Here is a 19591-nt window from a genome sequence, read left to right on the forward strand (position 1 = left end):
GTGACCAGAGAGGCAGCTCCCTATACCAACATGACAAGGGACGGACAGGACAATACTAGGATAGAAACCTCTTTGCTTTTAGAAAGCGTAGCTACCTGTTCCGACGTTGGTCCTACTGTTCTCTAGCAGAAAGGCTTGTCTGCTACCATCCAGCATGCAACTAGAAATACATTTGCTCATTCATCCTCTCACACAGAAGGGAATGGGGATGACAGTATCTTATCATATACAATATATATAGAAGAAAGCGGATGTAGGTTCCGTATGAGACTGTGTGACATGAATTACATATAAATTGTGTTTTAAAGTGTAGTAGTGTGACAGATCGTTCTTGTTTATGTGTAAAAGTAACACGTTTCACTCCTCCTAGATAGTCAGAAACACCACAGTAAATTTAGAAGAGGAATTTATGCCATAAATGGCAACAGATTTAAGAAATTACCATGAAAGGAATCCAACAGAGACCTTTCAATGTCTATGTAAATAGAGCCAAGTCTACCTCTTGAAAATCGTATAGTGGTGTAGAAATAGTGAACGGGCGTGATGTCTCTTCTTGTCTGCACAGAAATTCTCGCCCTACCAGGACCTGTTAACAAAAATAGTCCAGGGTAACGCCGAATGCTTTCTTCATGATGATCCTAACGAGGTATCCCATGCTACCCTTCCTGCAAATCGTGACATCCTTCTTTCAACATACGTCTCTGAAACGGTAAAGGTTCTCACTACTAAGACTTCATCATGTAAGTGCATGCTTGGGAAAACACCATTAATCATAAAAGCATTCTCATTGTTTGGAATGTGAGCACTGTCTAATCACAGATGGGTAAATCAGAACGATTATGCAAAAAGCATTTGAAGCACTGTCCTGCAGAAGAAAAAATACGTGGTATTTTTGGTGTCCTACATCTGCTGGAGATGTCCCAATACCACAAGGGCGAACGAGGGACAGCATCCTGCTGTAGATAACTCGGCCCCCATCTTGCTAGAATCAGTCTGCACAGGCTCCAGTGCCCCAGCACAAAGGAGGTCTTGTGCATGAATGAAGCATTCTGATTGGCTCTTACTGAATTTACCTGCCAAATTATTGATTCTGCCAATGTGGGAACACTGTTCGCCTTTTTTTCTACAGATGAGACTTTCAGCAACAAAACTACTTTGTACAGTTCGTCATATTGCGCTGACAGATAAAACTTGCAAAAGTGGTCTACAGATGTAAAATACAGGAAGACACTTGCTCAGTTACACTGGTCTGCCACTGACAACGGAGGCTTGAATATTTCAGCGTGAAACCGATCTCCAACCCAGCTATATTTCACCACACACCGTATCGATGTAGTAAACATAGCGCCATACCATAAGGCCCTGAGTTGGAGCTGTATGTCTTGTGCAAATGCAGTCACTGTGACGCCCTTCGCCCTGTCCGTAGCGTACCAAAATGTGGCCTTCATTTTCAAACATCAGAAACTGGATTCGTCCCAAAACACTACGTGATGCCATTCCTGTCCCCAGTGACGTTCCATAAACCATTGCCGTCTAACTTGTTTATGCACATTCGTCAAAGGTAGGCAGAGAAGTGGACAACGTGCACGTAAGCTATCCCGTAATAAATGGGGATGGACTGTCACCTCTGATAGTATACGATGTATTACACTATTCCAGATTCGAATCCTGCCTCAGGCATGGATGTGTGTGATGTCCTTAGGTTAGTTAGCTTTAAGTAGTTCTAAGTTCTAGGGGACTCATGACTTCAGATGTTAAGTCCCATAGTGCTTAGAGCCATTTGAACCATTTTTGAACACTATTCCACTGTTGTGGCAGAGCCGAGGAGGACACAGATCTATTCTGCAATGCCATTCGGATGAGGTGTCGATCTTCTCGGAGGGTGGTCTGGATGGAGCGATCTGATCCATCTCGTCATGTTCTAGGGCCTTTTGTGAGCCATTCTGCACACACCAGTTACACTGCCCAGACACGTTGTCCACACGAGCAGCGATTTCCCAGATGAATGCATTACATGATATATTGCGAACCATGGATGAAGGGTATCAGACGGATGCCATATTCCTTGACTTCCGTAAAACGTGTGACTCGGTGCCCCACTGCAGACTCCTAAATAAGGTACAAGCATATGGGATTGGTTCCAAAATATGTGAGTGGCTCAAAGACTTCTTAAGTAATAGAACCCAGTACGTTGTCCTCGATGGTTAGTGTTCATCGGAAGTGAAGGTATCGTCTGGAGTGCCCCAGGGAAATGTGGTAGGTCCGCTGTTGTTTTTTATCTACATAAATGATCTATTGGATAGGGTGGATAGCAATGTGCGGCTGTTTGCTGATGATGCTCTGGTGTACGGGAAGGTGTCGTCGTTGAGTGACTGTAGGAGGATACAAGATGACTTGGACAGGATTTGTGATTGGTGTAAGGAATGGCAGCTAACTCTAAATATAGATAAATGTAAATTAATGCAGATGAATAGGAAAAAGAATCTCGTAATGTTTGAATACTCCATTAGTAGTGTAGCGCTTGACACAATCACGTCCATTAAATATTTGGGTGTGGCGTTGCAGAGCGATATGAAGTGGGACAAGCATGTAATGGCAGTTGTGTGGAAGGCGGATAGTCGTCTTCAGTTCATTGGTAGAATTTTGGGAAGATGTGGATCATCTGTAAAGGAGACCGCTTATAAAACACTAATACGACCTATTTTTGAGTACTGCTTGAGCATTTGGGATCCCTATCAGGTCGGATTGAGGGAGGACATAGAAGCAATTCAGAGGCGGGCTGTTAAATTTGTTACTGGTAGGTTTGATCATCACGCGAGTGTTACGGAAATGCTTCAGGAATTCGGGTGGGAGTCTCTGGAGGAAAGGAGGCGTTCTTTTCGTGAATCGCTACTGAGAAAATTTAGAGAACCAGAATTTGAGGCTGACTGCAATACAATTTTACTGCCGCCAACTTATATTTCGCGGAAAGACCACAAAGATAAGATAAGAGAGATTAGGGCACGTATAAAGGCATATAGGCAGTCATGTTTCCCTCGTTCTGTTTGGGAGTGAACAGGGAGAGAAGATGCTAGTTGTGGTACGAGGTACCCTCCGCCACGCACCGTATGGTGGATTGCGGAGTATGTATGTAGATGTAGATGTAGATATAGATGTACATTGGCTCATGTCAATAATGCGCTCTCATTCAAACTCACTGATTTGACGGTACGGTTCGCTCATACGTCTGCGAGGTATCCTGCACGTCTCCTCAAGTCACGCTGATCCATTACCTTCGGTTTATAGCGACAACGAGAGCCGCAGGCACTTTTTACTATATCGACGTTGACCTTGAAGCTGTGGGCCGACATGGTTCAAATATTGATCATTTCTGCAGAACATACTAATGTGTACGTTCTATGATATGAACGTCCTACCTGAAATCGTTCAAGGTGTTCTGTTTTTTCCTGAACATGAGTGTAAAACGTTTAGTAATTAGTACTCTTTGGTGCACAAACAGAAAAAAATAAGCGCAGTTTACATTCATTACAGAGACAAATTACAGGGATATAGTTTTAAACTATGAGTTGTAGCAGCAATGCAATGACAGAATGCGTTGAAGAGAGAGAGAGAAAAAGACGAACGTGGTGGAAACACAATACTATGAAGATAGGGGAGAACAAAGTGATCGGAGCCAGAAATCAAAAGAGGAAAAAGCGTAAATAGGAGAGGATCTGGACGTTTGTTTTACTTTTTGACAGATAGAAAACTTGTCATTCGCGTTACTTTTTGGGGAACCGTAATGGGTGTAACAAGAGGAAATATTTAGCTTCTTCTTAAAAGCAACAGAGCATTTAATCGTGCCCAGAGTGCAGGGCAGCTTGGCCCAAAGGTGGACGGCAGCAACAGGAAAGGAGTTTGTGAATGTTTTTGTTTTGTGGATGGTCTCAACTAGGGTGGTGGATATGCGCGACCTTGTGTTTTGACTATGATGAGACGACAAGTACTTAATCTCTAATGCGAGATGCTTCGGTGTTTGTGCATCGAGGAGCCAACGAAGTACACGTAGTGTGTGGTACTCACGTTACTTGTTGTTGTTGTTGTGGTCTTCAGTCCTGAGACTGGTTTGATGCAGCTCTCCATGCTACTCTATCTTGTGCAAGCTTCTTCGTCTCCCAATACCTACTGCAACCTACATCCTTCTGAATCTGCTTAGTGTAGTCATCTCTTGGTCTCCCTCTACGATTTTTACCCTCCACGCTGCCCTGCAATACTAAACTGGTGATCCCTTGATGCCTCAGAACATGTCCTACCAACCGATCCCTTCTTCTGGTCAAATTGTGCCACAAACTTCTCTTCTCCCCAATCCTATTCAATACTTCCTCATCTGAGGAAATTCTCTCTGGATTCCAGCGGCTATCTGATTTGGTGAAGGCTGCCGGTCTTGCTTACGAGATGAAGGCAGAGCTCACCATCTACAGCATCGTTGACAGAACCGACTGCGGACCTTTGGTGCAGAGCCGGGTGGAGGGTCTGAATCAGAGGCTCAGACGGTTTTGCGACCGTATTGGCTGCAGATTCCTTGACTTGCGCCATAGGGTGGTGGGGTTTCGGGTTCCGCTGAATAGGTCAGGAGTTCACTACACTCAGCTGGCGGCTACACGGGTAGCGGAGGCTGTGTGGCGTGGACTGGGCGGTTTTATTTTTAGGTTAGAAGGCCTCGGGAAAGTGCGGGATGGGCTGCAATGTCAAAGGGTGCTTGGCAATTACAGGACGTGCTTGGATCAAGGAACAGTCGGAATTATAGTTGTAAATTGTTGTAGTTGCGCTGGAAACGTCCCTGAGCTTCAAGCGCTAATAGAAAGCACAGAAGCTGATATCGTTATAGGTACAGAAAGCTGGCTAAAGCCTGAAATAAGTTCTGCAGAAATTTTTACGAAGTCTCAGACGGTGTTTAGAAAGATAGATTAGGCAGAATTGGTGGTGGAGTGTTTTTGTCTGTCAGTAGTGGTTTATCTTGTAGTGAAGTCGAAGTAGATACTCCGTGCAAATTGGTGTGGGTGGAGGTTATACTTAACAGCCGAATTAAGTTAATAATTGGCTCCTTCTACCGACCCCCAGACTCCGATGATACAGTTGCGGAACAGTTCAGAGAAAGTTTGAGTCTCGTAACAAATAAATACCCCACTCATACGGTTATAGTTGGTAGGGACTTCAACCTACCCTCGGTATGTTGGCAAAAATACTTGTTCAAAACCGGTGGTAGGCAGAAAACGTCTTCCGAGATTGTCCTAAATGCATTCTCCGAAAATTATTTCGAGCAGTTAGTCCACGAACCCACGCGAATTGTAAATGGTTGCAAAAAACACACTTGACCTCTTGGCCACAAACAATCCAGAGCTGATAGAGAGCATCATGACTGATACAGGGATTAGTGATCACAAGGTCATTGTAGCTAGGCTCAATACCATTTCTTCCAAACCCATCAGAAACAAACGCAAAATAATTTTATTTAAAAAAGCGGATAAAGTGCCACTAGAAGCCTTCCTAAAAGACAATTTCCATTCCTTCCGAACTGACTATGCGAATGTAGACGAGATGTGGCTCAAATTCAAAAATATAGTAGCAACAGCAATTGAGAGATTCATACCTCATAAATTGGTAAGAGATGGAACGGATCCCCCGTGGTACACAAAAAAGGTCCGAACGCTGTTGCAGAGGCAACGGAAAAAGCATGCGAAGTTCAGAAGAACGCGAAATCCCGAAGATGGGCTAAAATTTACAGACGCGCGAAATTTGGCACGTACTTCGATGCGAGATGCCTTTAATAGGTTCCACAACGAAACATTCTCTCGAAATTTGGTAGAAAATCCGAAGAAATTCTGGTCATATGTAAAGTACACAAGCGGCAAGACGCAGTCAATACCTTCGCTGCGCAGTGCCGATGGTACTGTTATCGACGACTGTGCCGCTAAAGCGGAGTTATTGAACGCAGTTTTCCGAAATTCCTTCACCAGGGAAGACGAATGGAATATTCCAGAATTTGAAACACGAACATCTGTTAGCATGAGTTTCTTAGAAGTAGGTACCTTAGGGGTTGCGAAGCAACTCAAATCGCTTGACACGGGCAAGTCTTCAGGTCCAGATTGTATACCGATTAGGTTCCTTTCAGATTACGCTGATACTATAGCTCCCTACTTAGCACTCATATACAACCGCTCGCTCACCGATAGATCTGTACCTACAGATTGGAACATTGCGCAGGTCGCACCAGTGTTCAAGAAGGGTAGTAGGAGTAATCCATTTAACTACAGACCTATATCATTGACGTCGGTTTGCAGTAGGGTTTTGGAGCATATATTGTATTCAAACATTATGAACCACCTCGAAGGGAACGATCTATTGACACGTAATCAGCATGGCTTCAGAAAACATCGCTCTTGTGCAACGCAGCTTGCTCTTTATTCGCACGAAGTAATGGCCGCTATCGACAGGGGATCTCAAGTTGATTCCGTATTTCTAGATTTCCGGAAAGCTTTTGACACCGTTCCTCACAAGCGACTTCTAATCAAGTTGCGGAGCTATGGGGTATCGTCTCAGTTGTGCGACTGGATTCGTGATTTCCTATCAGGAAGGTCGCAGTTCGTAGTAATAGACGGCAAATCATCGAGTAAAACTGAAGTGATATCAGGTGTTCCCCAGGGAAGCGTCCTGGGACCTCTACTGTTCCTGATCTATATAAATGACCTGGGTGACAATCTGAGCAGTTCTCTTAGACTGTTCGCAGATGATGCTGTAATTTACCGTCTAGTAAGGTCATCCGAAGACCAGTATCAGCTGCAAAGCGATTTAGAAAAGATTGCTGTATGGTGTGTCAGGTGGCAGTTGACGCTAAATAACGAAAAGTGTGAGATGATCCACATGAGTTCCAAAAGAACTCCGTTGGAATTCGATTACTCGATAAATAGTACAATTCTCAAGGCTGTCAATTCAACTAAGTACCTGGGTGTTAAAATTACGAACAACTTCAGCTGGAAGGACCACATAGATAATATTGTCGGGAAGGCGAGCCAAAGGTTGCGTGTCATTGGCAGGACACTTAGCAGATGCAACAAGTCCACTAAAGAGACAACTTACACTACACTCGTTCGTCCTCTGTTAGAATATTGCTGCGCGGTGTGGGATCCTTACCAGGTGGGATTGACGGAGGACATCGAAAGGGTGCAAAAAAGGGCAGCTCGTTTTGTATTATCGCGTTATAGGGGAGAGAGTGTGGCAGATATGATACAAGAGTTGGGATGGAAGTCATTACAGCATAGACGTTTTTCGTCGCGGCGAGACCTTTTTACGAAATTTCAGTCACCAACTTTCTCTTCCGAATGCGAAAATATTTTGTTGAGCCCAACCTACATAGGTAGGAATGATCATCAGAATAAAATAAGGGAAATCAGAGCTCGAACAGAAAGGTTTAGGTGTTCGTTTTTCCCGCTCGCTGTTCGGGAGTGGAATAGTAGAGAGATAGTATGATTGTGGTTCGATGAACCCTCTGCCTAGCACTTAAATGTGAATTGCAGAGTAGTCATGTAGATGTAGATGTAGATGTAGATGTAGATGTAGATGTAGTTATGTGATCTACCCATCTAATCTTCAGCATTCTTGTGTAGCACCACATTTCGAAAGCTTCTATTATCTTCTTGTCCAAACTATTTATCGTCCATGTTTCACTTCCATACATGGCTACACTCCATACAAATATTTTCAGAAATGACTTCCTGACACTTAAATCTGTACTCGATGTTAACAAATTTCTCTTCTTCAGAAACCCTTTCCTTCCCATTGCCAGTCTACATTTTATATCGTCTCTACTTCGACCATCATCAGTTATTTTGCTCCCCAAATAGCAACACTCCTTTACTACTTTAAGTGTCTCATTTCCTAATCTAATTCCCTCAGCATCACCCGACTTAATTCGACTACATTCCATTATCCTCGTTTTGCTTTTGTTGATGTTCATATTATATCCTCCTTTCAAGACGCTATCCATTCCGTTCAACTGCTCTTCCAAGTCCTTTACTGTCTCAGACAGAATTACGATGTCATCGACGAACCTAAAAGTTTTTATTTCTTCTCCATGGATTTTAATACCTACTCCGAATTTTTCTTTTGTTTCCTTCACTGCTTGCTCAATATACAGATTGAATAACATCGGGGAGAGACTACAACCCTGTCTCACTCCCTTCCCGACCACTGCTTCTCTTTCATGTCCCTCGACTCTTATAACTGACATCTGGTTTCTGTACAAATTGTAAATAGCCTTTCGCTCCCTGTATTTTACCCCTGCTACCTTCAAAATTTGAAAGAAAGTATTCCAGTCAACATTGTGAAAAGCTTTCTCTAAGTCTACAAATGCTAGAAACGTAGGTTTACCCTTCCGTATTCTAGTTTCTAAGGTAAGTCGTAGGGACAGTATTGCCTCACGTGTTCTAACATTTCTACGGAATCCAAACTGATCGTCCCCGAGGTCGGCTTCTACTAGTTTTTCCATTAGGTCTGTAAAAAATTCGCGTTAGTATTTTGCAGCTGTGACTTATTAAACTGATAGTTCGATAATTTTCACATCTGTCAACACCTGCTTTATTTGGGATTGGAATTATTATATTCTTCTTGAAGTCTGAGGGTATTTCGCCTGTCTCATACATCTTGCTCACCAGATGGTATAGTTTTGTCAGGACTGGCTCTCCCAAGGCCGTCAGTAGTTCCAATGGAATGTTGTCTACTGTGGGGGCCTTGTTTCGACTCAGGTCTTTCAGTGCTCTGTCAAACTCTTCATGCAGTATCGTATCTCCCATTTCATCTTCGTCTACATCCTCTTCCATTTCCATAATATTGTCCTCAAGTACATCGCCCTTGTATAGACCCTCTATATACTCCTTCCACCTTTCTGCTTTCCCTTCTTTGCTTAGAACTGGGTTTCCATCTGAGCTCTTGATGTCCAAACAAGTGGTTCTCTTATCTCCAAGGGTCTCTTTAATTTTCCTGTAGGCAGTATCTACCTTACCCCTAGTGAGATAAGCCTCTACCTCCTTACATTTGTCCTCTAGCCATCCCTGCTTAGCCATTTTGCACTTCCTGTCGATCTCATTTTTGAGACGTTTGTATTCCTTTTTGCCTGCTTCATTTACTGCATTTTTATATTTTCTCCTTTCATCAATTAAATTCAATATTTCTTCTGTTACCCAAGGATTTCTAATAGCCCTCGTCTTTTTACCTACCTGATCCTCTGCTGCCTTCACTACTTCATCCCTCAAAGCTACCCATTCTCCTTCCACCGTACTTCTTTCCCCCATTCCTGTCAATTGCTCCCTTATGCTCTCCCTGAAACTCTGTACAACCTCTGGTTCTTTTAGTTTATCCAGGTCCCATCTGGCCGCAACAAATCTAACTGGGTGTTTAATCACTGATATGATCGATTAGTTAGTTAATTAGTTTGTTTCGCTATTCTGCAATTGTTACCTGTTGCTCAACATATTTTAAACTGTAATCTAACTTATGTAAATGTGTAACACAACTAAAGCAGCAAGCATCCGGTGTAGTTCTTCAGCTTTCAGAACTAACTATTCCTCAGTTTTGCCTTTGTCTTTCATTAACCCTAAAATCAAGTCTTACAAATCAGAAGACGTTTTTTCTGAGTCTCTCATCATACCTTGGATCTGCAAATCTATAACAATTTTCTAGCTCCTTCACTTTGTTGCTATTCAACTGCAAAATATGTTTTATCAGTGTTTCAAATTTGAAACCTATTACACAAAAAAATGTATCTTCCAAATCGCGAAAATGTTCTACTAAGTTTTTAAAATCTGTACCGTGCTTCCGTTTGATGTTGACGTACTCTACTTTCATGATTTCACCTTCTACATTCAACCCTGAGACTTCCATACGCTTTGGCACTCAGCACGGCTTACAGTTTAGTATTTGCGGTATTATATTTTGTGCAATCTCTGTCCGAGTTTCTGAACTGTTCTTCAAGCGCTTGTTTTTCTAGAGAATGTTTGCTTTCTATCTTTTCTATTTATTTTCCGTGCTTTTCAATATTTTTGCTGTGTTTACATGTCAAGGCAGACCTTTCTATGTCATGATCACTGACGATTTTCTCACGTTCTGTTTTACAAACCTGAAACTCAATTTTTAATGAGTAAAATCCACTCCGTTTTTGGACAATCTTCGATTTTAAGTCAGTATTTAGAGCTTTCTCTTCTGATAGCTGAGATTCCCAATGCCGTTGCAGTTTTTCTGAATCCTGTTTAAGATCATTAAGTGTTTCATCGATCTTAATGTTCCTTTCATCACTTCAAGCGCATCACTCAAAATACAACACTTTTCTTCACTTATCGTGGTAATTTATGTAGCCTCTGCGTTTTTGCAGGCGGTATTGGTCAGATGATTCAAGGCAAATCCTAAATCGGAACTCTACGAAGAATACAGAAAGTTGCGAATCCAGGTACAACGATGCTTTCGCAATGCCAAGGTCAGCTACGCTCGTTCCTTTGTTTGCAGTTATACGACGACCGCAATTCTTTGGAAGAATCTCCATAGCTCGGCCGTTGGAAAGGCAAAAATCAGAAACTGTTTTTCAGGTCCCAGATGACGCACTGGATGAATTTTTCTCGGCACAGTCAACCCATTTCCAGTGCTGAGCAGTCTTGTGCATACAGTACCAAACCGTATTACTATGATCACTTTCCATTGAAAAACCCCAATTTACAGTTCAAAACTGTTTACTGTTAATTTCCCCCGAAAAACTGGTCATGCTACTGCGAGACCCGTAGCATGTGCTGCATGTGTCACATGGGTAAACAGCCTCTGTGCTTGCTTCGCCGTTTGCCTCCGCTTTTTGCGGTGTGATAGGATGACGGAGGGGGCACGTGTGGTAGTTAGGGCCACGGCGGAACGGTTGCTGCGCGCCTATGTTTACACCGATCGGTCCAGGCGCCCGGGAGCAGAAACGGCAGCAACTGCGACTGTCTTCAGTAGCAGACTCACTGCAGGACTCAAGTGAGTTCAATTGGTGACCGTGCCGCGTCCATGCGCGGTCACTGAGACACTGAACTTAGCACTCAATCACTCAACCTAGCGTTCTGTGTATGTACACTGCCTGACAAAAGAAGTGGAGCACTCAGAAGCGAAATCAAACTTCACGGTTTCGGAAATTCCCTCACGAAAGAAGACGAAGTAAATATTCCAGAATTCGAATGCAGAACAGCTACCACCATTAGTAACTTAGAAGTAGATATCCTCGGAGTAGTGAAGCACCTTAAATCACTTAATAAACGCAAGTCTTCCGGTCCAAACTGAATGTCAATCAGGTTCCTTTGAGAGTAAGCTGATACAATAGCTTCATACTTAACAATCATACACAACAGCTCGCTAAACGAAAGATCAGTACCCAAAGACAGGAAAGTTGCACAGGTGACAGGTCACACCAATATTCAAGAAAGGTAGTAGGAATAATCCACTAAGTTACAGGCCCATATCGTTAACGTCAATATACAGGACGCCAGGTAGAGCTCTGTATGAAAATCACTGATTGTGCTGTGTGCAGTCTGTAGCTGGTTGGCATTGTTGGAATACTTGCTATTGTAGTGTTGGGCAGTTGGATGTGAACAGCGCGTAGCGTTGCGCAGTTGGAGGTGAGTCGCCAGCAGTGGTGGGTGTGGGGATAGAAATGCCAGAGTTTTGAGATATTAATATAACCGGGTGATCTGGGCGTGTGTCCGTCAGAAAAAGGAAATTTGTCAAAATAGATGTCAAGAATTTATATATGTATTACGACTTTTGAACACTATTAAGGTAAATACATTGTTTGTTCTCTATCAAAATCTTGAATTTGCTAACTATGCCTATCACTAGTTAGTGCCTTCGGTAGTTAGAATCTTTTATTTAGCTGGCAGTATTGGTGCTCGCTGTATTGCAGTAGTTCGAGTAACGAAGATTTTTGTGAGGTAAGTGATTCATGAAAGGTATAGGTTATTGTTAGTCAGGGCTATTCTTTTGTAGGGATTATTGAATGTCAGACTGAGTTGCGCTAACAATATTGTGTGTGAATTTAGTGATGATCGGAACAAGTAAAGAGAGAAATATCTGAGTACGTTCAGTTTCGCTCAGCTGTTTGAAAATCAAATAACATTAGAGGTTTACCGGCACAGTAATTCATAAATTTTCCTAAGGGCATGTTTCAATATATTGTGCTCGAACGTTATGAATTACCTCGAAGAGAACAGGCTACTGACACACGGTCAACTCCGATTTAGAAAACATCGTTCTTGTGAAACACAATTAGCTCTTTACTCACACGAAGTATTGAGCGCTACTGCCAAGGGATTTCAGATTGATCCAGTATTTCTAAATTTCTAGAAGGCTTTTGACAGTGCACCACGCAAGCGGTTTGTAGTGAAATTGCTTCCTTGTGGGATATCGTCTCAATTATGTGATTGGATTCGTGATTTCCTGTCGGAGAGGTCACACAGATAATGCTGTCGTTTATCGTCTAGTAAAGTCATCAGAAACAAATTGCGAAACAATTTATAAGAGACACCTGCGGGGAAGATCAGTTTGGATTCCGTAGAAATATTGGAACACGTGAGGCAATACTGGCCCTGCGACGTATCTTAGAAGCTAGATTAAGGAAAGGCAAACCTACGTTTCTAGCATTTGTAGACTTAGAGAAAGCTTTTGAAAATGTTAACTGCAATACTCTCTTTCAAATTCTGAAGGTGGTAAAATATAGGGAACGAAAGGCTATTTGCAATTTGTATAGAAACCAAATGGCAGTTATAATAGTTGAGGGGCATGAAAGGGAAGCAGTGGTTGGGAAGGGATTGAGACAGGGTTGTAGCCTCTCCCCGATGTTTTTCAATCTGTATATTGAACAAGCAGTGAAGGAAATAAAAGAAAAATTCGGAGTAGGTATTAAAATCCATGGAGAAGAAATAAAAAATTTTTGAGGTTCGCCGATGACATTATAATTCTGTCAGAGACAGCAAAGGACTTGGAAGAGCAGTTGAATGGAATGGACAGTGTCTTGAAAGGAGGATATAAGATGAACATCAACAAAAGCAAAACGAGGATAATGGAATGTAGTCGAATTAAGTCGGGTAATGCTGAGGGAATTAGACTGGGAAATGAGACACTTAACGTAGCAAAGGAGTTTTGCTATTTGGGAAGCAAAATAACTGATGATGGTCGAAGTAGAGAGGATATAAAATGTAGACTAGCAATGGGAAGGCAAGCGATACTGAAGAAGAGAAATTTGATAACATCGAGTATAGATTTAAGTGTCAGAAAGTCGTTTCTAAAAGTATTTGTATGGAGTGTAGTCATGTATTGAAGTGAAACATGGACGATAAATAGTTTAGACAAGAAGAGAATAGAAGTTTTCGAAATGTGGTGCTACAGAAGAATGATGAAGATTAGATGGGTAGATCACATAACTAATTAGGAGGTGTTGAAGAGGACAGGGGAGAAGAGAAGTTTGTGGCACAACTTGACTAGAAGAAGGGATCGGTTGGTAGGACATGTTCTGAGGCATCGAGGGATCACCAATTTAATATTGGAGCGCAGTGTAGAGGGTAAAAACCGAAGAGGGAGACCAAGAGATGAATACACTAAGCAGATTCAGAAGGATGTAGGTTGCAGTAGGTACTGGGAGATGAAGAAGTTTGCACAGGATAGGGTGGCATGGAGAGCTGCATCAAACAAGTTTCAGGACTGAAGACCACAACAACAACAACATCTGTGTGGTGCAAAAATTGGCAATTGACGCTAAATAATGAAAAGTGTGAGGTCATCCACATGAGTACTAGAAGGAATTCGTTAAACTTCGGTTGCACGATATATCAGTCAGATCTAAAGACCGTAAATTCAACTAAATATCTAGGAATTACAATTACAAACATCTTAAACCGGAAAGAACACACAGAAAATGTTGTAGGGTAGGCTAACCAAAGACTGCGTTTTATTGGCAGGACACTTGCAAAACGTACCAGATATACTAAAGAGACTACACACACTACGCTTCTTCGACCTCATTTGGAGTACTGCTGTGTAGTCTGGGATACTTTCCACATAGGATTAATAGTGTACATCGAGAATGTTCAGCACGTTTTGTGTTATCCCGAAATAGGGGAAAGAGTGTCAAGGTCATGATACAAGATTTGGGATGAACATCATTAAAACAAGGCGATTTTAATTGTGGGGGAATCTTCTCGTGAAATTTCAATCTCCAACTTTTTCTTCCATATGCGAAAATATTTTGTTGACGCCTACCTACTTTGATGATGAAAAAAAAAGGATATGAAATATATTTATTATGTAAAAATGTGAATGGATGAAAAAATGGGGAAGAAAAGGCTTTAAATATTTATGTTATTTACTCTTTCAGTACGAACTTTGTTGTAGAACCTCTTATTTACGTGTGGTAATAAAAATTCATTTAGACAGAATTAAGCACATTTAAAATTACGCGAACCGTAGCAACCCTCTCATGCTCATAAATTCAAACTAACTGATTAATAACATTTATTTGAAACTTATTTAAATTAAATTTTTTTACGTATTTCGGCCTTGGCACACATTTTCTACATGCAGTGGGTTTTTAAATATTTACTGAATTCTTTCCTGGCGTTAGTTATGGAACACAAGACTGTCTCAGTTAGCATAAAATGGTTAAATATTGCCAAGCCGACCTGAACATTTAATTATCATTGACAAAACACACTTCACTATACGTTTAAGTTATTTGCTTTAGAAATGGAAAGAACCAATAGATTAACAACTTGAACGTTAATTATCCGCCTATGAATGCACAAATGTAAAACCAGTAATAAATTCAGTCAGCCTCAGGATCGCTGTAAAAGAAAAAAAAAATTTCGTAATTCACTGCTAATTTTACCTGCTCCCGATTTACGGGTTAGGTTAATTTTATAGCGGAACATTTTTTTAAATGTGGCGCCGCTGCAAATCGTTCGGTCGCGTCACAGCCCAGCAACACCAACGATAATCGCTAAAAGTGCTGAAAATTCTTTAAAGAAATATTATAGATGACATGGGCAAGCTAATTTACATTAGTTATACACAATTTTGATAAATTATAATGTATTTAGACCATAACAATAATTTAAATTACACACCTGTACAATTTCTCCTCTAATGGCGGCTAAATATAGATACAGACAAACGAAGGCTACTCATTCATATAATGCTACGTCACAGGTTCCTCTCTCTCTCAGCTCTAGAGGAAGACGACAAAGAGTGCACATTATGTAGTGCTTTTGATACTACTGCTGATTTTGAATATCTCTTTGTAATCTTACAACATTATTTCCCTCTGTGGCTATATTATACATTTTTTATCGCAGATATTAACATATTTCGTAATTACAATCATAAATAATCGAGAATATTATTACAGAAAATATTACAATAATAACAAACGTCCTTTACACAAAAATAAATAACATTTTTTGTTAAACAATTACAGTACATACGAAGTGCTTCATAGCGGCGTACATAGTACAATTAAATGTCACTTCATTTTATTAATAGTGTGTGTGCTGCCAGGGAAAGTTACACTACATAGGGAGAGACGATCACATTAATAAAATAAGGGTAATAAGAGCTCCCACGGAAAGGTATATGTGTTCGGTTTCTCTGCATGCTATTCGAGATTGGAATGATAGAGAATTATTGTGAAGGTGGTTCGATGACCCCTCTGCCATGCACTTAAGTGTGATTTGCAGAGTATTCATATAGATGTAGATGTAGGTAAGCGGATGTGTGATGTTATTTCAGTGATTACGTTATCGAATCAATTTTGCCAAGAGCTTGGCAATATGAGCCCAATTATCAGTATGATGATGTAGCCCCTCTGATCTGGATGAATGCATTGATCCGGTTGTCACAAAGCTGTTGTATCCTCTCCTGGGGCAAGCTATAGTCACTTGTCCTTGATGTCGTGGACCCTGGTACTAGGGCAGAACTGTCATCCGAGTTGGTTTCACACATGTTCTATTGGAGGACAGATCTGGGGATCATGCTGACCACGGTAGTAATTCAACATCACGCAGGTAGTTCACAGGCACATGTGGCGTATGTGATCGAGCGTTATCCTCTTGAAAAATGACATCATGGTACTACCATGTGAGAGGTTACACATGAGGACGTAGTACGCCCATGAAGTACTGTTGTGCCGTCAGAGTTCCCTCAATCACTAGCAGCCGTGATCTTAAGTCATATCCGATGGCTTCCCACAGCGTGACACCAGGAGTAGCACCGCCTTGCCTCTCTAAAACACTGGAAGAACGGGATGTTTCCCTAGGTAATCGCCATGTTTGCTTGCGATGGTCATTCGAGGTAGTGCAGAACTGCGATTCACCACTGAACTTGGGTTGTAGTGCAACCTACGCATGGGACGGTAGTTCCCTTGTCTGTCTGCCGCTAATTTCCAACCAATATTGTGTTACGACACAGAATGTTGCCGATGTCCGTTGCTTCTTCTCGGATGGCAGGCGCAGATGTGAAGAGGTGACGATGTTCCTGGTGCACACACAGTGATCTTCTCTGGGGGTGGTCAGAGGCGGTCAACCGGAACCTTGGCGACGAGTAAGGCTGCCCTCACGTTGCCATGCAGCCCAACGTCGGCCACTGTCTCATATGAACGCCCCGGAAGTCTGGACACTGCACGATTCCACCAGCTGGCCAAATGACGACCCACAACGAGGCTCCTTTCCAATCCTGCCAGATGAAAATAACGCTGTCTCACACGAGTACACGGAAGCTCAGTGCCCTTCACAGTGAACACTTGATATCTGACGCTGTTGTCACCCCTTATATACCCTATCAGGGTTGGTAACAACACTAATGCACTGCGGTGGCTGTCATATCTGTGACAAAGCGCTGCGTGCCTGCCGATGGTGAGTGCGTGCACGAAGTTACAGTAATATCTGATTACGCCATCTTTTTGTTAATCAGTGATTTAATATGATTAGTGATTCTACTTTATTTAAAATAAATACACAGAATGCCAGTTCTTTTGGTCTGGAATCACTGTCAATAATTATTTGATATATCGGGGTTTATAACACTGAAACGCAAAAGAAACTGGTACAGGCATGAGTGTTCAAATACAGGGTTATGTAAACAGGCAGAATAAGCCGTTGCGGTCGGCAACGCCTATATAAGACAGCAAGTGTCTGGTGCAGTTGTTAGGTCGGTTACCGCTGCTACAGAGGCAGGTTACCAAGATTTAAGTGAGTTTGAACGTGGTATTATAGTCGGCGCACGACAAATGGGACACAGCATATCCAAGGTAGCCATGAAGTAGGGATTTTCCAGTACGACCATTTCACGAGTGTGCTGTAAATATCAGGAATCAGGTAAAACATCAAATCTGCGGCATCGCTGCGGCCGGAAAAAGGTCCTGCATGAACGGGACCAACGGTGACTCAAGAGAATCGTTTAGCGTGACAGAAGTGCAACCCTTCCTCAGACTGCTGCAGATTTCAATGCTGTGTCATCAACAAGTATCAGCGTGCGAATCATTCAACGAAACGACGTCGATATGGGCTTTCGGAGCCGGAGGCCCACTCGTGTAGCCTTGATGAGTGCACGACAAAAACCTTTACGCCTCGCCTGGGCCCGTTAACACTGACATTGGACTGTTGATAACTGGAAACATGTCGCCTGGCCAGACTAGTCTCGTTTCAGATTGTATCGAGTGTACGGGTATGGAGACAGTCTCATGAATGCATGGACCCTGCATATGAGCAGGGGACTGTTAAAGCTGGTGGATGCTCTGTAATGGCGTGGGGCGTGTGCAGTTGGAGTGACCCCTGATACGTCTAGATATGACTCCGACAGGTGACACGCACGCGGAAGCATCCTGTCTGATGACCTGAACTCATTCGTGTCCATTGTGCATTTCGAGGACTTGGGCAGTTCCAGCAGGACAATGCGACATCCCACCCGCCAATAATTCCTACAGAGTGGCTCCAGGAACACTCTTCTCAGTTTAAACGCTTCCGCTAGTCGAGTCCATGCCACGTCGTATTGCGGCACGTCTGCGTGCTCGCGGCGGCCTTACACGATATGAGGGAGGTGTACCAGTTTCTTTGTTCAGTGCAAGAAAATGACAATATGAATGGCACTGAAACTAAAAGTCAATACTTTTCCTGTAAAACGTAAAATTGCAAAAATAATTTGCTCATGCATGTCCTTCACTTCAATTTTACATGTAAACCTTTTGGCATTAACGTTTTCCTGTGATGTATGGCCTTAAGGTCTTCAACTGGTCGACGACGGAGACAACGTATTGCTGCCTCATAACCTCCCAATCATCCAAGTACTGCTTCCCGCGGAGTGCATCCTTCGTTGGCCCAAACAGATGTGGAGTGGTGTGGCGCCACTACATGGATTGTCGTTTTGTTTCCGACACGATGCGATTGTTTGGGGAAGAACTGTCACGATCAGCCTCGTAACGCGCAAGCAACTGCGCATAGATTGTCCTCCTTTCCTATTTATGGTCTTATGTTATGCGGCGAGGTTCCTGGCGGCCACATACCGTTTGAGTATCCCAACTGGAGGATGAGTGTGTTAGCATTACCAACAGAGACTTCCAGCTGAGCAGCGAGGTGTCTGATTGTGATCCATCGATCACCTACAATGAGAGTGTCTGCACGTTCCTTCATTGCAGGGGTTCGCAGTTTTGTGCGGCCTGTCGGCACGCGAGAGATCGCAAAGGTTTGTGCGACCTCGTTGTGATGATGACAGAAGCCTCGCTCAATGACAAATCGTGCTTTAGACATTCTGCAAGCGCCTATGAATATCTGCGAAGCTATGGTTTTCCAGCAAAAGAAACTCAATGACAGCCGGCCTGGGTGGCCGAGTGGTGCTAGGTACTACAGTCTGGAACCGCGCGACTGCTACGGTCCCAGGTTCGAATCCTGCCTCGGGCATGGGTGTGTGTGATGTCCTTAGGTTAGTTAAGTAGTTCTAAGTTCTATGGGACTGATCACCTCAGTAGTTCAGTCCCATAGTGCTCAGAGCCATTTTAGTCAAACTCGATGACAACTCTCTGCTTGGAACGCATTTTGAAGACCGTGAATGGCGCCGCTACCTACCGGAACTTCATGGAACTATAGAGGCTGAAACGGCAACATTGAACTATAGAGGCTGAAACGGCAATATTGCACGATGTCCTGCAGGAAATCCCGCACTTTTTTCAACCGAAACTGGCCGAGAAAAAGATGCTGCATTACTTGTTGAACGCTCCTCGTAGATGGCTTGTCAAGAGAGACAAAGCACTCAGCCATCAGGCCATAACTGGCCCATCGGTACCATTCGACCGCCGTGTCATCCTCAGCAGAGAATGCGGATAGGAGGGGAGTGTTGTCAGTACACCGCTCTCCCGGTCGTTATGATGGTTTTCTTTGACCGGAGCCGCTACTATTCGGTCGAGTAGCTCCTCAATTGGCGTCACGAGGCTAAGTGCACCCCAAGAGAGACAAAGCTTGTCAAAAACAAGGACTCACTCCGAGAAATGCATGCTTGAACATAAATG

Source organism: Schistocerca gregaria, chromosome 4 (assembly GCF_023897955.1).
Source record: "Schistocerca gregaria isolate iqSchGreg1 chromosome 4, iqSchGreg1.2, whole genome shotgun sequence".
In the NCBI taxonomy this organism is placed as follows: Eukaryota; Metazoa; Arthropoda; class Insecta; order Orthoptera; family Acrididae; genus Schistocerca; species Schistocerca gregaria.